This window comes from Cervus elaphus, chromosome 18 (assembly GCF_910594005.1).
Source record: "Cervus elaphus chromosome 18, mCerEla1.1, whole genome shotgun sequence".
NCBI lineage: Eukaryota > Metazoa > Chordata > Mammalia > Artiodactyla > Cervidae > Cervus > Cervus elaphus.
In genome coordinates this window covers 10,612,446-10,631,783 of record NC_057832.1, presented here as the reverse complement: position 1 = coordinate 10,631,783, position 19,338 = coordinate 10,612,446, and positions in this window count along the sequence as shown.

Below are 19,338 nucleotides of genomic sequence, written 5' to 3'. Positions count from 1 at the left end.
CACAAGCACCTCAAGAGGAGGCTTCTCTCAGCTCTAGGTATGTGAGAGGGACCCTGATTTTGCGGCCTCAAGTGGAATGGACACTGCGATGCCCTGACTCGAAGTAAGGCCGGATATCCCTGCAGTGACTTGAATGCAGGCTCGTCTTGCATCTCCCAAGATGAAAGGATGTCTGAATCCCCTGTGGAGACCACAGAGAAAGACCTAGTTCCCCACCTCATCGTGACCGGAGGCCTCACATCCTTTGAAAACTCCAGAGGTACGCGGAGATCAGTGCCTCCAAAGGAGACGATGCCTGACTCCTTGTGAAACTTGATAGGAGTCCCAGGATTCCTGTGGCACATGGAAAGGGACCCTTGGTCTCCCGCCTCAGCTGGAGAGGCGTCCCAATTGCCCTGCCAAGCCTCGAGGAGAATCCCGAGTTGTCCCTCGCAACTAGGCAGGAGTCCTGATGTCGCTGAACAAACACGTGGCTGGAAGGGCCATCCCCGTCGTAACTCGAGAATATACCCCAGGTTCCCGCCGCAACTCGAGAAAAACCATGAGACTTCCCCCTCGCCGCGAGATGAGGCCCGATTCTCCTGCACTGCATGCAGAGCAATTCCGTGTTGCACATCACACATGAAAGGAGCCTTGATTTCCTTGATGGCACTCCAGAGAAACCCCAAGAACACTGTTTCAAGGCTAGAGGGATCCTGAGGTCACTGTAGCAACACGAAAGAGCTCTGTGGACCAAAATCATCTCGAGATGAGAGGTTACTCAATGGCTTCGACTGCAGAGGAATACCACCTTACCACAAGCACCTCAAGAGGAGGCTTCTCTCAGCTCTAGGTATGTGAGATGGACCCTGATTTTGCGGCCTCAAGTGGAATGGACACTGGGATGCCCTGACTCGAAGTAAGGCCGGATATCCCTGCAGTGACTTGAATGCAGGCTCGTCTTGCATCTCCCAAGATGAAAGGAGGTCTGAATCCCCTGTGGAGACCACAGAGAAAGACCTAGTTCCCCAACTCATCGTGACCGGAGGCCTCACATCCTTTGAAAACTCCAGAGGTACGCGGAGATCAGTGCCTCCAAAGGAGACGATGCCTGACTCCTTGTGAATCTTGATAGGAGTCCCAGGATTCCTGTGGCACATGGAAAGGGACCCTTGGTCTCCCGCCTCAGCTGGAGAGGCGTCCCAATTGCCCTGCCAAGCCTCGAGGAGAATCCCGAGTTTCCCTCCCAACTAGGCAGGAGTCCTGCCGTCGCTGAACAAACACGTGGGTGGAAGGGCCATCCCCGTCATAACTCGAGAATATACCCCAGGTTCCCGCCGCAGCTCGAGAAAAATCGTGAGACTTCCCCCTCGCCACGAGATGAGGCCCGATTCCCCTGCACTGCATGCAGAGCAATTCCGTGTTGCACATCACACATGAAAGGAGCCTTGATTTCCTTGATGGCACTCCAGAGAAACCCCAGGAACACTGTTTCAAGGCTACAGGGATCCTGAGGTCACTGTAGCAACACGAAAGTGCTCCGTGGACAAAAATCAACTCGAGATGAGAGGTTAGTGCCTGGCTTCGACTCCAGAGGAATACCACCTTACCACAAGCACCTCAAGAGGAGGCTTCTCTCAGCTCTAAGTATGTGAGAGGGACCCTGAGTTTGCGGCCTCAAGTGGAATGGACACCGCGATGCCCTGACTCAAAATAAGGCCGGATATCCCTGCAGTGACTTGAATGCAGGCTCGTCTTGCATCTCCCAAGACGAAAGGATGTCTGAATACCCTGTGGAGACCACAGAGAAAGACCTAGTTCCCCACCTCATGGCGACCGGAGGCCTCACATCCTTTGAAAAATCCAGAGGTACACGGAGATCAGTGCCTTCAAAGGAGACGATGCCTGACTCCTCGTAAAACTTGATAGGAGTCCCAGGATTCCTGTGGCACGTGGAAAGGGACCCTTGGTCTCCCGCCTCAGCTGGAGAGGCGTCACAATTGTTCTGCCAAGCCTCGAGGAGAATCCCGAGTTGTCCCACGCAACTAGGCAGGAGTCCTGATGTCGCTGAACAAACACGTGGGTGGAAGGACCATCCCCGTTGTAACTCGAGAATATACCCCAGGTTCCCGCCGCAACTCGAGAAAGACCATCAGACTTCCCCCTCTCCGCGAGATGAGGCCCGATTCCCCTGCACTGCGTGCAGAGCAATTCCGTGTTGCACATCACACATGAAAGGAGCCTTGATTTCCATGATGGCACTCCAGAGAAACCCCAAGAACACTGTTTCAAGGCTGGAGCGATCCTGAGGTCACTGTAGCAACACGAAAGAGCTCCGTGAACCAAAAATCAACTCGAGCTGAGAGGTTAGTCCCTGGCTTCGACTCCAGAGGAATACCACCTTACCACAAGCACCTCAAGAGGAGGCTTCTCTCAGCTCTAGGTATGTGAGAGGGACCCTGAGTTTGCGGCCTCAAGTGGAATGGACACCGCGATGCCCTGACTCGACATAAGGCCGGATATCCCTGCAGTGACTTGAATGCAGGCTCGTCTTGCATCTCCCAAGATGAAAGGATGTCTGAATCCCCTGTGGAGACCACAGAGAAAGACCTAGTTCCCCACCTCATCGTGACCGGAGGCCTCACATCCTTTGAAAACTCCAGAGGTACGCGGAGATCAGTGCCTCCAAAGGAGACGATGCCTGACTCCTTGTGAAACTTGATAGGAGTCCCAGGATTCCTGTGGCACATGGAAAGGGACCCTTGGTCTCCCGCCTCAGCTGGAGAGGCGTCCCAATTGCCCTGCCAAGCCTCGAGGAGAATCCCGAGTTGTCCCTCGTAACTAGGCAGGAATCCTGACGTCGCTGAACAAACACGTGGGTGGAAGCGCCATCCCCGTCGTAACTCGAGAATATACCCCAGGTTCCCGCCGCAACTCGAGAAAGACCATGAGACTTCCCCCTCGCCACGAGATGAGGCCCGATTCCCCTGCACTGCGTGCAGAGCAATTCCGTGTTGCACATCACACATGAAAGGAGCCTTGATTTCCTTGATGGCACTCCAGAGAAAACCCAAGAACACTGCTTCAAGGCTAGAGGGATCCTGAGGTCACTGTAGCAACACGAAAGAGCTCCGTGGACCAAAAATCAACTCGAGATGAGAGGTTAGTCCCTGGCTTCGACTCCAGAGGAATACCACCTTATCACAAGCACCTCAAGAGGAGGCTTCTCTCAGCTCTAGGTATGTGAGAGCGACCCTGAGTTTGCGGCCTCAAGTGGAATGGACACCGCGATGCCCTGACTCAAAATAAGGCCGGATATCCCTGCAGTGACTTGAATGCAGGCTCGTCTTGCATCTCCCAAGACGAAAGGATGTCTGAATCCCCTGTGGAGACCACAGAGAAAGACCTAGTTCCCCACATCATCACGACTGGAGGCCTCACATCCTTTGAAAACTCCAGAGGTATACAGAGATCAGTGCCTCCAAAGGAGACGATGCCTGACTATTCGTGAAACTTGATAGGAGTCCCAGGATTCCTGTGGCACGTGGAAAGGGACCCTTGGTCTCCCGCCTCAGCTGGAGAGGCGTCCCAATTGCCCTGCCAAGCCTCGAGGAGAATCCCGAGTTGTCCCTCGCAACTAGGCAGGAGTCCTGATGTCGCTGAACAAACACGTGGCTGGAAGGGCCATCCCCGTCGTAACTCGAGAATATACCCCAGGTTCCCGCCGCAACTCGAGAAAAACCATGAGACTTCCCCCTCGCCGCGAGATGAGGCCCGATTCTCCTGCACTGCATGCAGAGCAATTCCGTGTTGCACATCACACATGAAAGGAGCCTTGATTTCCTTGATGGCACTCCAGAGAAACCCCAAGAACACTGTTTCAAGGCTAGAGGGATCCTGAGGTCACTGTAGCAACACGAAAGAGCTCTGTGGACCAAAATCATCTCGAGATGAGAGGTTACTCAATGGCTTCGACTGCAGAGGAATACCACCTTACCACAAGCACCTCAAGAGGAGGCTTCTCTCAGCTCTAGGTATGTGAGAGGGACCCTGATTTTGCGGCCTCAAGTGGAATGGACACTGGGATGCCCTGACTCGAAGTAAGGCCGGATATCCCTGCAGTGACTTGAATGCAGGCTCGTCTTGCATCTCCCAAGATGAAAGGATGTCTGAATCCCCTGTGGAGACCACAGAGAAAGACCTAGTTCCCCAACTCATCGTGACCGGAGGCCTCACATCCTTTGAAAACTCCAGAGGTACGCGGAGATCAGTGCCTCCAAAGGAGACCATGCCTGACTCCTTGTGAAACTTGATAGGAGTCCCAGGATTCCTGTGGCACATGGAAAGGGACCCTTGGTCTCCCGCCTCAGCTGGAGAGGCGTCCCAATTGCCCTGCCAAGCCTCGAGGAGAATCCCGAGTTTCCCTCCCAACTAGGCAGGAGTCCTGCCGTCGCTGAACAAACACGTGTGTGGAAGGGCCATCCCCGTCATAACTCGAGAATATGCCCCAGGTTCCCGCCGCAGCTCGAGAAAAATCATGAGACTTCCCCCTCGCCACGAGATGAGGCCCGATTCCCCTGCACTGCATGCAGAGCAATTCCGTGTTGCACATCACACATGAAAGGAGCCTTGATTTCCTTGATGGCACTCCAGAGAAACCCCAGGAACACTGTTTCAAGGCTACAGGGATCCTGAGGTCACTGTAGCAACACGAAAGTGCTCCGTGGACAAAAATCAACTCGAGATGAGAGGTTAGTGCCTGGCTTCGACTCCAGAGGAATACCACCTTACCACAAGCACCTCAAGAGGAGGCTTCTCTCAGCTCTAAGTATGTGAGAGGGACCCTGAGTTTGCGGCCTCAAGTGGAATGGACACCGCGATGCCCTGACTCAAAATAAGGCCGGATATCCCTGCAGTGACTTGAATGCAGGCTCGTCTTGCATCTCCCAAGACGAAAGGATGTCTGAATCCCCTGTGGAGACCACAGAGAAAGACCTAGTTCCCCACCTCATGGCGACCGGAGGCCTCACATCCTTTGAAAAATCCAGAGGTACACGGAGATCAGTGCCTTCAAAGGAGACGATGCCTGACTCCTCGTGAAACTTGATAGGAGTCCCAGGATTCCTGTGGCACGTGGAAAGGGACCCTTGGTCTCCCGCCTCAGCTGGAGAGGCGTCACAATTGTTCTGCCAAGCCTCGAGGAGAATCCCGAGTTGTCCCACGCAACTAGGCAGGGGTCCTGATGTCGCTGAACAAACACGTGGGTGGAAGGACCATCCCCGTTGTAACTCGAGAATATACCCCAGGTTCCCGCCGCAACTCGAGAAAAACCATGAGACTTCCCCCTCGCCGCGAAATGAGGCCCGATTCCCCTGCACTGCGTGCAGAGCAATTCCGTGTTGCACATCACACATGAAAGGAGCCTTGATTTCCATGATGGCACTCCAGAGAAACCCCAAGAACACTGTTTCAAGGCTGGAGCGATCCTCAGGTCACTGTAGCAACACGAAGGAGCTCCGTGAACCAAAAATCAACTCGAGCTGAGAGGTTAGTCCCTGGCTTCGACTCCAGAGGAATACCACCTTACCACAAGCACCTCAAGAGGAGGCTTCTCTCAGCTCTAGGTATGTGAGAGGGACCCTGAGTTTGCGGCCTCAAGTGGAATGGACACCGCGATGCCCTGACTCGACATAAGGCCGGATATCCCTGCAGTGACTTGAATGCAGGCTCGTCTTGCATCTCCCAAGACGAAAGGATGTCTGAATCCCCTGTGGAGACCACAGAGAAAATCCTAGTTCCCCACCTCATCGCGACCGGAGGCCTTAAATCCTTTGAAAACTCCAGAGGTACACGGAGACCAGTGCCTCCAAAGGAGACGATGCCTGACTCCTCGTGAAACTTGATAGGAGTCCCAGGATTCCTGTGGCACGTGGAAAGGGACCCTTGGTCTCCCGCCTCAGCTGGAGAGGTGTCCCAATTGCCCTGCCAAGCCTCGAGGAGAATCCCGAGTTGTCCCTCGCAACTACGCAGGAGTCCTGACGTCGCTGAACAAACACGTGGCTGGCAGGGCCATCCCCGTCGTAACTCGAGAATATACCCCAGGTTCCCGCCGCAACTCGAGAAAAACCATGAGACTTCCCCTCGCCGCGAGATGAGGCCCGATTCCCCTGCACTGCGTCCAGAGCAATTCCGTGTTGCACATAACACATGAAAGGAGCCTTGATTTCCTTGATGGCACTCCAGAGAAACCCCAACAACACTGTTTCAAGGCTACAGGGATCCTGAGATCACTGTAGCAACACGAAAGAGCTCCGTGGACCAAAAATCAACTCGAGATGAGAGGTTAGTCCCTGGCTTCGAATCCAGATGAATACCACCTTACCACAAGCACCTCAAGAGGAGGCTTCTCTCAGCTCTAGCTATGTGAGAGGGACCCTGAGTTTGCGGCCTCAAGTGGAATGGACACCGCGATGCCCTGACTCGAAATAAGGCCGGATATCCCTGCAGTGACTTCAATGCAGGCTCGTCTTGCATCTCCCAAGACGAAAGGATGTCTGAATCCCCTGTGGAGACCACAGAGAAAGACCTAGTTCCCCACCTCATCGTGACCGGAGGCCTCACATCCTTTGAAAACTCCAGAAGTAGGCGGAGATCAGTGCCTCCAAAGGAGACGATGCCTGACTCCTCGTGAAACTTGATAGGAGTCCCAGGATTCCTGTGGCACGTGGAAAGGGACTCTTGGTCTCCCGCCTCAGCTGGAGAGGCGTCCCAATTGCCCTGCCAAGCCTCGAGGAGAATCCCGAGTTGTCCCTCGCAACTAGGCAGGCGTCCTGCCGACAATGAACAAACACGTGTGTGGAAAGGCCATCCCCGTCGTAACTCGAGAATATACCCCAGGTTCCCGCCGCAACTCGAGAAAAACCATGAGACTTCCCCCTCGCCGCGAGATGAAGCCCGATTCCCCTGCGCTGCGTGCAGAGCAATTCCGTGTTGCACATCACACATGAAAGGAGCCTTGATTTCCTTGATGGCACTCCAGAGAAACCCCAAGAATACTGTTTCAAGGCTAGAGCGATCCTGAGGTCACTGGAGCAACACGAAAGAGTTCTGTGGACCAAAAATCAACTCGAGATGAGAGGTTAGTCCCTAGCTTCGACTGCAGAGGAATACCACCTTACCACAAGCACCTCAAGAGGAGGCTTCTCTCAGCTCTAGGTATGTGAGAGGGACCCTGATTTTGCGGCCTCAAGTGGAATGGACACTGGGATGCCCTGACTCGAAGTAAGGCCGGATATCCCTGCAGTGACTTGAATGCAGGCTCGTCTTGCATCTCCCAAGATGAAAGGATGTCTGAATCCCCTGTGGAGACCACAGAGAAAGACCTAGTTCCCCACCTCATCGTGACCGGAGGCCTCACATCCTTTGAAAACTCCAGAGGTACGCGGAGATCAGTGCCTCCAAAGGAGACGATGCCTGACTCCTTGTGAAACTTGATAGGAGTCCCAGGATTCCTGTGGCACATGGAAAGGGACCCTTGGTCTCCCGCCTCAGCTGGAGAGGCGTCCCAATTGCCCTGCCAAGTCTCGAGGAGAATCCCGAGTTGTCCCTCGTAACTAGGCAGGAATCCTAACGTCGCTGAACAAACATGTGGGTGCAAGCGCCATCCCCGTCGTAACTCGAGAATATACCCCAGGTTCCCACCGCAACTCGAGAAAGACCATGAGACTTCCCCCTCTCCGCGAGATGAGGCCCGATTCCCCTGCACTGCGTGCAGAGCAATTCCGTGTTGCACATCACACATGAAAGGAGCCTTGATTTCCTTGATGGCACTCCAGAGAAAACCCAAGAACACTGCTTCAAGGCTAGAGGGATCCTGAGGTCACTGTAGCAACACGAAAGAGCTCCGTGGACCAAAAATCAACTCGAGATGAGAGGTTAGTCCCTGGCTTCGACTCCAGAGGAATACCACCTTACCACAAGCACCTCAAGAGCAGGCTTATCTCAGCTCTAGGTATGTGAGAGCGACCCTGAGTTTGCGGCCTCAAGTGGAATGGACACCGCGATGCCCTGACTCGAAATAAGGCCGGATATCCCTGCAGCGACTTGAATGCAGGCTCGTCTTGCATCTCCCAAGACGAAAGGATGTCTGAATCCCCTGTGGAGACCACAGAGAAAGACATTGTTCCCCACCTCATCACGACTGGAGGCCTCACATCCTTTGAAAACTCCAGAGGTATACAGAGATCAGTGCCGGCAAAGGAGACGATGCCTGACTCCTCGTGAAACTTGATAGGAGTCCCAGGATTCCTGTGGCACGTGGACAGGGACCCTTGGTCTCCCGCCTCAGCTGGAGAGGCGTCCCAATTGCCCTGCCAAGCCTCGAGGAGAATCCCGAGTTGTCCCTCGCAACTAGGCAGGAGTCCTGATGTCGCTGAACAAACACATGGCTGGAAGGGCCATCCCCGTCGTAACTCGAGAATATACCTCAGGTTCCCGACGCAACTCGAGAAAAACCATGAGACTTCCCCCTCGCCGCGAGATGAGGCCCGATTCTCCTGCACTGCATGCAGAGCAATTCCGTGTTGCACATCACACATGAAAGGAGCCTTGATTTCCTTGATGGCACTCCAGAGAAACCCCAAGAACACTGTTTCAAGGCTAGAGGGATCCTGAGGTCACTGTAGCAACACGAAAGAGCTCTGTGGACCAAAATCATCTCGAGATGAGAGGTTACTCAATGGCTTCGACTGCAGAGGAATACCACCTTACCACAAGCACCTCAAGAGGAGGCTTCTCTCAGCTCTAGGTATGTGAGAGGGACCCTGATTTTGCGGCCTCAAGTGGAATGGACACTGGGATGCCCTGACTCGAAGTAAGGCCGGATATCCCTGCAGTGACTTGAATGCAGGCTCGTCTTGCATCTCCCAAGATGAAAGGATGTCTGAATCCCCTGTGGAGACCACAGAGAAAGACCTAGTTCCCCAACTCATCGTGACCGGAGGCCTCACATCCTTTGAAAACTCCAGAGGTACGCGGAGATCAGTGCCTCCAAAGGAGACCATGCCTGACTCCTTGTGAAACTTGATAGGAGTCCCAGGATTCCTGTGGCACATGGAAAGGGACCCTTGGTCTCCCGCCTCAGCTGGAGAGGCGTCCCAATTGCCCTGCCAAGCCTCGAGGAGAATCCCGAGTTTCCCTCCCAACTAGGCAGGAGTCCTGCCGTCGCTGAACAAACACGTGTGTGGAAGGGCCATCCCCGTCATAACTCGAGAATATACCCCAGGTTCCCGCCGCAGCTCGAGAAAAATCATGAGACTTCCCCCTCGCCACGAGATGAGGCCCGATTCCCCTGCACTGCATGCAGAGTAATTCCGTGTTGCACATCACACATGAAAGGAGCCTTGATTTCCTTGATGGCACTCCAGAGAAACCCCAGGAACACTGTTTCAAGGCTACAGGGATCCTGAGGTCACTGTAGCAACACGAAAGTGCTCCGTGGACAAAAATCAACTCGAGATGAGAGGTTAGTGCCTGGCTTCGACTCCAGAGGAATACCACCTTACCACAAGCACCTCAAGAGGAGGCTTCTCTCAGCTCTAAGTATGTGAGAGGGACCCTGAGTTTGCGGCCTCAAGTGGAATGGACACCGCGATGCCCTGACTCGAAATAAGGCCGGATATCCCTGCAGTGACTTGAATGCAGGCTCGTCTTGCATCTCCCAAGACGAAAGGATGTCTGAATCCCCTGTGGAGACCACAGAGAAAGACCTAGTTCCCCACCTCATGGCGACCGGAGGCCTCACATCCTTTGAAAAATCCAGAGGTACACGGAGATCAGTGCCTTCAAAGGAGACGATGCCTGACTCCTCGTGAAACTTGATAGGAGTCCCAGGATTCCTGTGGCACGTGGAAAGGGACCCTTGGTCTCCCGCCTCAGCTGGAGAGGCGTCACAATTGTTCTGCCAAGCCTCGAGGAGAATCCCGAGTTGTCCCACGCAACTAGGCAGGGGTCCTGATGTCGCTGAACAAACACGTGGGTGGAAGGACCATCCCCGTTGTAACTCGAGAATATACCCCAGGTTCCCGCCGCAACTCGAGAAAAACCATGAGACTTCCCCCTCGCCGCGAAATGAGGCCCGATTCCCCTGCACTGCGTGCAGAGCAATTCCGTGTTGCACATCACACATGAAAGGAGCCTTGATTTCCATGATGGCACTCCAGAGAAACCCCAAGAACACTGTTTCAAGGCTGGAGCGATCCTGAGGTCACTGTAGCAACACGAAAGAGCTCCGTGAACCAAAAATCAACTCGAGCTGAGAGGTTAGTCCCTGGCTTCGACTCCAGAGGAATACCACCTTACCACAAGCACCTCAAGAGGAGGCTTCTCTCAGCTCTAGGTATGTGAGAGGGACCCTGATTTTGCGGCCTCAAGTGGAATGGACACTGCGATGCCCTGACTCGAAGTAAGGCCGGATATCCCTGCAGTGACTTGAATGCAGGCTCGTCTTGCATCTCCCAAGATGAAAGGATGTCTGAATCCCCTGTGGAGACCACAGAGAAAGACCTAGTTCCCCACCTCATCGTGACCGGAGGCCTCACATCCTTTGAAAACTCCAGAGGTACGCGGAGATCAGTGCCTCCAAAGGAGACGATGCCTGACTCCTTGTGAAACTTGATAGGAGTCCCAGGATTCCTGTGGCACATGGAAAGGGACCCTTGGTCTCCCGCCTCAGCTGGAGAGGCGTCCCAATTGCCCTGCCAAGCCTCGAGGAGAATCCCGAGTTGTCCCTCGCAACTAGGCAGGAGTCCTGATGTCGCTGAACAAACACGTGGCTGGAAGGGCCATCCCCGTCGTAACTCGAGAATATACCCCAGGTTCCCGCCGCAACTCGAGAAAAACCATGAGACTTCCCCCTCGCCGCGAGATGAGGCCCGATTCTCCTGCACTGCATGCAGAGCAATTCCGTGTTGCACATCACACATGAAAGGAGCCTTGATTTCCTTGATGGCACTCCAGAGAAACCCCAAGAACACTGTTTCAAGGCTAGAGGGATCCTGAGGTCACTGTAGCAACACGAAAGAGCTCTGTGGACCAAAATCATCTCGAGATGAGAGGTTACTCAATGGCTTCGACTGCAGAGGAATACCACCTTACCACAAGCACCTCAAGAGGAGGCTTCTCTCAGCTCTAGGTATGTGAGATGGACCCTGATTTTGCGGCCTCAAGTGGAATGGACACTGGGATGCCCTGACTCGAAGTAAGGCCGGATATCCCTGCAGTGACTTGAATGCAGGCTCGTCTTGCATCTCCCAAGATGAAAGGAGGTCTGAATCCCCTGTGGAGACCACAGAGAAAGACCTAGTTCCCCAACTCATCGTGACCGGAGGCCTCACATCCTTTGAAAATTCCAGAGGTACGCGGAGATCAGTGCCTCCAAAGGAGACCATGCCTGACTCCTTGTGAAACTTGATAGGAGTCCCAGGATTCCTGTGGCACATGGAAAGGGACCCTTGGTCTCCCGCCTCAGCTGGAGAGGCGTCCCAATTGCCCTGCCAAGCCTCGAGGAGAATCCCGAGTTTCCCTCCCAACTAGGCAGGAGTCCTGCCGTCGCTGAACAAACACGTGTGTGGAAGGGCCATCCCCGTCATAACTCGAGAATATACCCCAGGTTCCCGCCGCAGCTCGAGAAAAATCGTGAGACTTCCCCCTCGCCACGAGATGAGGCCCGATTCCCCTGCACTGCATGCAGAGCAATTCCGTGTTGCACATCACACATGAAAGGAGCCTTGATTTCCTTGATGGCACTCCAGAGAAACCCCAGGAACACTGTTTCAAGGCTACAGGGATCCTGAGGTCACTGTAGCAACACGAAAGTGCTCCGTGGACAAAAATCAACTCGAGATGAGAGGTTAGTGCCTGGCTTCGACTCCAGAGGAATACCACCTTACCACAAGCACCTCAAGAGGAGGCTTCTCTCAGCTCTAAGTATGTGAGAGGGACCCTGAGTTTGCGGCCTCAAGTGGAATGGACACCGCGATGCCCTGACTCAAAATAAGGCCGGATATCCCTGCAGTGACTTGAATGCAGGCTCGTCTTGCATCTCCCAAGACGAAAGGATGTCTGAATCCCCTGTGGAGACCACAGAGAAAGACCTAGTTCCCCACCTCATGGCGACCGGAGGCCTCACATCCTTTGAAAAATCCAGAGGTACACGGAGATCAGTGCCTTCAAAGGAGACGATGCCTGACTCCTCGTGAAACTTGATAGGAGTCCCAGGATTCCTGTGGCACGTGGAAAGGGACCCTTGGTCTCCCGCCTCAGCTGGAGAGGCGTCACAATTGTTCTGCCAAGCCTCGAGGAGAATCCCGAGTTGTCCCACGCAACTAGGCAGGGGTCCTGATGTCGCTGAACAAACACGTGGGTGGAAGGACCATCCCCGTTGTAACTCGAGAATATACCCCAGGTTCCCGCCGCAACTCGAGAAAGACCATCAGACTTCCCCCTCTCCGCGAGATGAGGCCCGATTCCCCTGCACTGCGTGCAGAGCAATTCCGTGTTGCACATCACACATGAAAGGAGCCTTGATTTCCTTGATGGCACTCCAGAGAAAACCCAAGAACACTGCTTCAAGGCTAGAGGGATCCTGAGGTCACTGTAGCAACACGAAAGAGCTCCGTGGACCAAAAATCAACTCGAGATGAGAGGTTAGTCCCTGGCTTCGACTCCAGAGGAATACCACCTTACCACAAGCACCTCAAGAGCAGGCTTATCTCAGCTCTAGGTATGTGAGAGCGACCCTGAGTTTGCGGCCTCAAGTGGAATGGACACCGCGATGCCCTGACTCGAAATAAGGCCGGATATCCCTGCAGTGACTTGAATGCAGGCTCGTCTTGCATCTCCCAAGACGAAAGGATGTCTGAATCCCCTGTGGAGACCACAGAGAAAGACCTAGTTCCCCACCTCATCACGACTGGAGGCCTCACATCCTTTGAAAACTCCAGAGGTATAAAGAGATCAGTGCCTCCAAAGGAGACGATGCCTGACTCCTCGTGAAACTTGATAGGAGTCCCAGGATTCCTGTGGCACGTGGAAAGGGACCCTTGGTCTCCCGCCTCAGCTGGAGAGGCGTCCCAATTGCCCTGCCAAGCCTCGAGGAGAATCCCGAGTTGTCCCTCGCAACTAGGCAGGAGTCCTGATGTCGCTGAACAAACACATGGCTGGAAGGGCCATCCCCGTCGTAACTCGAGAATATACCCCAGGTTCCCGACGCAACTCGAGAAAAACCATGAGACTTCCCCCTCGCCGCGAGATGAGGCCCGATTCTCCTGCACTGCATGCAGAGCAATTCCGTGTTGCACATCACACATGAAAGGAGCCTTGATTTCCTTGATGGCACTCCAGAGAAACCCCAAGAACACTGTTTCAAGGCTAGAGGGATCCTGAGGTCACTGTAGCAACACGAAAGAGCTCTGTGGACCAAAATCATCTCGAGATGAGAGGTTACTCAATGGCTTCGACTGCAGAGGAATACCACCTTACCACAAGCACTTCAAGAGGAGGCTTCTCTCAGCTCTAGGTATGTGAGAGGGACCCTGATTTTGCGGCCTCAAGTGGAATGGACACTGGGATGCCCTGACTCGAAGTAAGGCCGGATATCCCTGCAGTGACTTGAATGCAGGCTCGTCTTGCATCTCCCAAGATGAAAGGATGTCTGAATCCCCTGTGGAGACCACAGAGAAAGACCTAGTTCCACAACTCATCGTGACCGGAGGCCTCACATCCTTTGAAAACTCCAGAGGTACGCGGAGATCAGTGCCTCCAAAGGAGACCATGCCTGACTCCTTGTGAAACTTGATAGGAGTCCCAGGATTCCTGTGGCACATGGAAAGGGACCCTTGGTCTCCCGCCTCAGCTGGAGAGGCGTCCCAATTGCCCTGCCAAGCCTCGAGGAGAATCCCGAGTTTCCCTCCCAACTAGGCAGGAGTCCTGCCGTCGCTGAACAAACACGTGTGTGGAAGGGCCATCCCCGTCATAACTCGAGAATATACCCCAGGTTCCCGCCGCAGCTCGAGAAAAATCATGAGACTTCCCCCTCGCCACGAGATGAGGCCCGATTCCCCTGCACTGCATGCAGAGCAATTCCGTGTTGCACATCACACATGAAAGGAGCCTTGATTTCCTTGATGGCACTCCAGAGAAACCCCAGGAACACTGTTTCAAGGCTACAGGGATCCTGAGGTCACTGTAGCAACACGAAAGTGCTCCGTGGACAAAAATCAACTCGAGATGAGAGGTTAGTGCCTGGCTTCGACTCCAGAGGAATACCACCTTACCACAAGCACCTCAAGAGGAGGCTTCTCTCAGCTCTAAGTATGTGAGAGGGACCCTGAGTTTGCGGCCTCAAGTGGAATGGACACCGCGATGCCCTGACTCGAAATAAGGCCGGATATCCCTGCAGTGACTTGAATGCAGGCTCGTCTTGCATCTCCCAAGACGAAAGGATGTCTGAATCCCCTGTGGAGACCACAGAGAAAGACCTAGTTCCCCACCTCATGGCGACCGGAGGCCTCACATCCTTTGAAAAATCCAGAGGTACACGGAGATCAGTGCCTTCAAAGGAGACGATGCCTGACTCCTCGTGAAACTTGATAGGAGTCCCAGGATTCCTGTGGCACGTGGAAAGGGACCCTTGGTCTCCCGCCTCAGCTGGAGAGGCGTCCCAATTGCCCTGCCAAGCCTCGAGGAGAATCCCGAGTTGTCCCTCGCAACTAGGCAGGAGTCCTGATGTCGCTGAACAAACACGTGGCTGGAAGGGCCATCCCCGTCGTAACTCGAGAATATACCCCAGGTTCCCGCCGCAACTCGAGAAAAACCATGAGACTTCCCCCTCGCCGCGAGATGAGGCCCGATTCTCCTGCACTGCATGCAGAGCAATTCCGTGTTGCACATCACACATGAAAGGAGCCTTGATTTCCTTGATGGCACTCCAGAGAAACCCCAAGAACACTGTTTCAAGGCTAGAGGGATCCTGAGGTCACTGTAGCAACACGAAAGAGCTCTGTGGACCAAAATCATCTCGAGATGAGAGGTTACTCAATGGCTTCGACTGCAGAGGAATACCACCTTACCACAAGCACCTCAAGAGGAGGCTTCTCTCAGCTCTAGGTATGTGAGAGGGACCCTGATTTTGCGGCCTCAAGTGGAATGGACACTGGGATGCCCTGACTCGAAGTAAGGCCGGATATCCCTGCAGTGACTTGAATGCAGGCTCGTCTTGCATCTCCCAAGATGAAAGGATGTCTGAATCCCCTGTGGAGACCACAGAGAAAGACCTAGTTCCCCAACTCATCGTGACCGGAGGCCTCACATCCTTTGAAAACTCCAGAGGTACGCGGAGATCAGTGCCTCCAAAGGAGACCATGCCTGACTCCTTGTGAAACTTGATAGGAGTCCCAGGATTCCTGTGGCACATGGAAAGGGACCCTTGGTCCCCCGCCTCAGCTGGAGAGGCGTCCCAATTGCCCTGCCAAGCCTCGAGGAGAATCCCGAGTTTCCCTCCCAACTAGGCAGGAGTCCTGCCGTCGCTGAACAAACACGTGTGTGGAAGGGCCATCCCCGTCATAACTCGAGAATATACCCCAGGTTCCCGCCGCAGCTCGAGAAAAATCATGAGACTTCCCCCTCGCCACGAGATGAGGCCCGATTCCCCTGCACTGCATGCAGAGCAATTCCGTGTTGCACATCACACATGAAAGGAGCCTTGATTTCCTTGATGGCACTCCAGAGAAACCCCAGGAACACTGTTTCAAGGCTACAGGGATCCTGAGGTCACTGTAGCAACACGAAAGTGCTCCGTGGACAAAAATCAACTCGAGATGAGAGGTTAGTGCCTGGCTTCGACTCCAGAGGAATACCACCTTACCACAAGCACCTCAAGAGGAGGCTTCTCTCAGCTCTAAGTATGTGAGAGGGACCCTGAGTTTGCGGCCTCAAGTGGAATGGACACCGCGATGCCCTGACTCGAAATAAGGCCGGATATCCCTGCAGTGACTTGAATGCAGGCTCGTCTTGCATCTCCCAAGACGAAAGGATGTCTGAATCCCCTGTGGAGACCACAGAGAAAGACCTAGTTCCCCACCTCATGGCGACCGGAGGCCTCACATCCTTTGAAAAATCCAGAGGTACACGGAGATCAGTGCCTTCAAAGGAGACGATGCCTGACTCCTCGTGAAACTTGATAGGAGTCCCAGGATTCCTGTGGCACGTGGAAAGGGACCCTTGGTCTCCCGCCTCAGCTGGAGAGGCGTCACAATTGTTCTGCCAAGCCTCGAGGAGAATCCCGAGTTGTCCCACGCAACTAGGCAGGGGTCCTGATGTCGCTGAACAAACACGTGGGTGGAAGGACCATCCCCGTTGTAACTCGAGAATATACCCCAGGTTCCCGCCGCAACTCGAGAAAGACCATCAGACTTCCCCCTCTCCGCGAGATGAGGCCCGATTCCCCTGCACTGCGTGCAGAGCAATTCCGTGTTGCACATCACACATGAAAGGAGCCTTGATTTCCTTGATGGCACTCCAGAGAAAACCCAAGAACACTGCTTCAAGGCTAGAGGGATCCTGAGGTCACTGTAGCAACACGAAAGAGCTCCGTGGACCAAAAATCAACTCGAGATGAGAGGTTAGTCCCTGGCTTCGACTCCAGAGGAATACCACCTTACCACAAGCACCTCAAGAGCAGGCTTCTCTCAGCTCTAGGTATGTGAGAGCGACCCTGAGTTTGCGGCCTCAAGTGGAATGGACACCGCGATGCCCTGACTCGAAATAAGGCCGGATATCCCTGCAGTGACTTGAATGCAGGCTCGTCTTGCATCTCCCAAGACGAAAGGATGTCTGAATCCCCTGTGGAGACCACAGAGAAAGACCTAGTTCCCCACCTCATCACGACTGGAGGCCTCACATCCTTTGAAAACTCCAGAGGTATAAAGAGATCAGTGCCTCCAAAGGAGACGATGCCTGACTCCTCGTGAAACTTGATAGGAGTCCCAGGATTCCTGTGGCACGTGGAAAGGGACCCTTGGTCTCCCGCCTCAGCTGGAGAGGCGTCCCAATTGCCCTGCCAAGCCTCGAGGAGAATCCCGAGTTGTCCCTCGCAACTAGGCAGGAGTCCTGATGTCGCTGAACAAACACATGGCTGGAAGGGCCATCCCCGTCGTAACTCGAGAATATACCCCAGGTTCCCGACGCAACTCGAGAAAAACCATGAGACTTCCCCCTCGCCGCGAGATGAGGCCCGATTCTCCTGCACTGCATGCAGAGCAATTCCGTGTTGCACATCACACATGAAAGGAGCCTTGATTTCCTTGATGGCACTCCAGAGAAACCCCAAGAACACTGTTTCAAGGCTAGAGGGATCCTGAGGTCACTGTAGCAACACGAAAGAGCTCTGTGGACCAAAATCATCTCGAGATGAGAGGTTACTCAATGGCTTCGACTGCAGAGGAATACCACCTTACCACAAGCACTTCAAGAGGAGGCTTCTCTCAGCTCTAGGTATGTGAGAGGGACCCTGATTTTGCGGCCTCAAGTGGAATGGACACTGGGATGCCCTGACTCGAAGTAAGGCCGGATATCCCTGCAGTGACTTGAATGCAGGCTCGTCTTGCAACTCCCAAGATGAAAGGATGTCTGAATCCCCTGTGGAGACCACAGAGAAAGACCTAGTTCCACAACTCATCGTGACCGGAGGCCTCACATCCTTTGAAAACTCCAGAGGTACGCGGAGATCAGTGCCTCCAAAGGAGACCATGCCTGACTCCTTGTGAAACTTGATAGGAGTCCCAGGATTCCTGTGGCACATGGAAAGGGACCCTTGGTCTCCCGCCTCAGCTGGAGAGGCGTCCCAATTGCCCTGCCAAGCCTCGAGGAGAATCCCGAGTTTCCCTCCCAACTAGGCAGGAGTCCTGCCGTCGCTGAACAAACACGTGTGTGGAAGGGCCATCCCCGTCATAACTCGAGAATATACCCCAGGTTCCCGCCGCAGCTCGAGAAAAATCATGAGACTTCCCCCTCGCCACGAGATGAGGCCCGATTCCCCTGCACTGCATGCAGAGCAATTCCGTGTTGCACATCACACATGAAAGGAGCCTTGATTTCCTTGATGGCACTCCAGAGAAACCCCAGGAACACTGTTTCAAGGCTACAGGGATCCTGAGGTCACTGTAGCAACACGAAAGTGCTCCGTGGACAAAAATCAACTCGAGATGAGAGGTTAGTGCCTGGCTTCGACTCCAGAGGAATACCACCTTACCACAAGCACCTCAAGAGGAGGCTTCTCTCAGCTCTAAGTATGTGAGAGGGACCCTGAGTTTGCGGCCTCAAGTGGAATGGACACCGCGATGCCCTGACTCGAAATAAGGCCGGATATCCCTGCAGTGACTTGAATGCAGGCTCGTCTTGCATCTCCCAAGACGAAAGGATGTCTGAATCCCCTGTGGAGACCACAGAGAAAGACCTAGTTCCCCACCTCATGGCGACCGGAGGCCTCACATCCTTTGAAAAATCCAGAGGTACACGGAGATCAGTGCCTTCAAAGGAGACGATGCCTGACTCCTCGTGAAACTTGATAGGAGTCCCAGGATTCCTGTGGCACGTGGAAAGGGACCCTTGGTCTCCCGCCTCAGCTGGAGAGGCGTCCCAATTGCCCTGCCAAGCCTCGAGGAGAATCCCGAGTTGTCCCTCGCAACTAGGCAGGAGTCCTGATGTCGCTGAACAAACACGTGGCTGGAAGGGCCATCCCCGTCGTAACTCGAGAATATACCCCAGGTTCCCGCCGCAACTCGAGAAAAACCATGAGACTTCCCCCTCGCCGCGAGATGAGGCCCGATTCTCCTGCACTGCATGCAGAGCAATTCCGTGTTGCACATCACACATGAAAGGAGCCTTGATTTCCTTGATGGCACTCCAGAGAAACCCCAAGAACACTGTTTCAAGGCTAGAGGGATCCTGAGGTCACTGTAGCAACACGAAAGAGCTCTGTGGACCAAAATCATCTCGAGATGAGAGGTTACTCAATGGCTTCGACTGCAGAGGAATACCACCTTACCACAAGCACCTCAAGAGGAGGCTTCTCTCAGCTCTAGGTATGTGAGAGGGACCCTGATTTTGCGGCCTCAAGTGGAATGGACACTGGGATGCCCTGACTCGAAGTAAGGCCGGATATCCCTGCAGTGACTTGAATGCAGGCTCGTCTTGCATCTCCCAAGATGAAAGGATGTCTGAATCCCCTGTGGAGACCACAGAGAAAGACCTAGTTCCCCAACTCATCGTGACCGGAGGCCTCACATCCTTTGAAAACTCCAG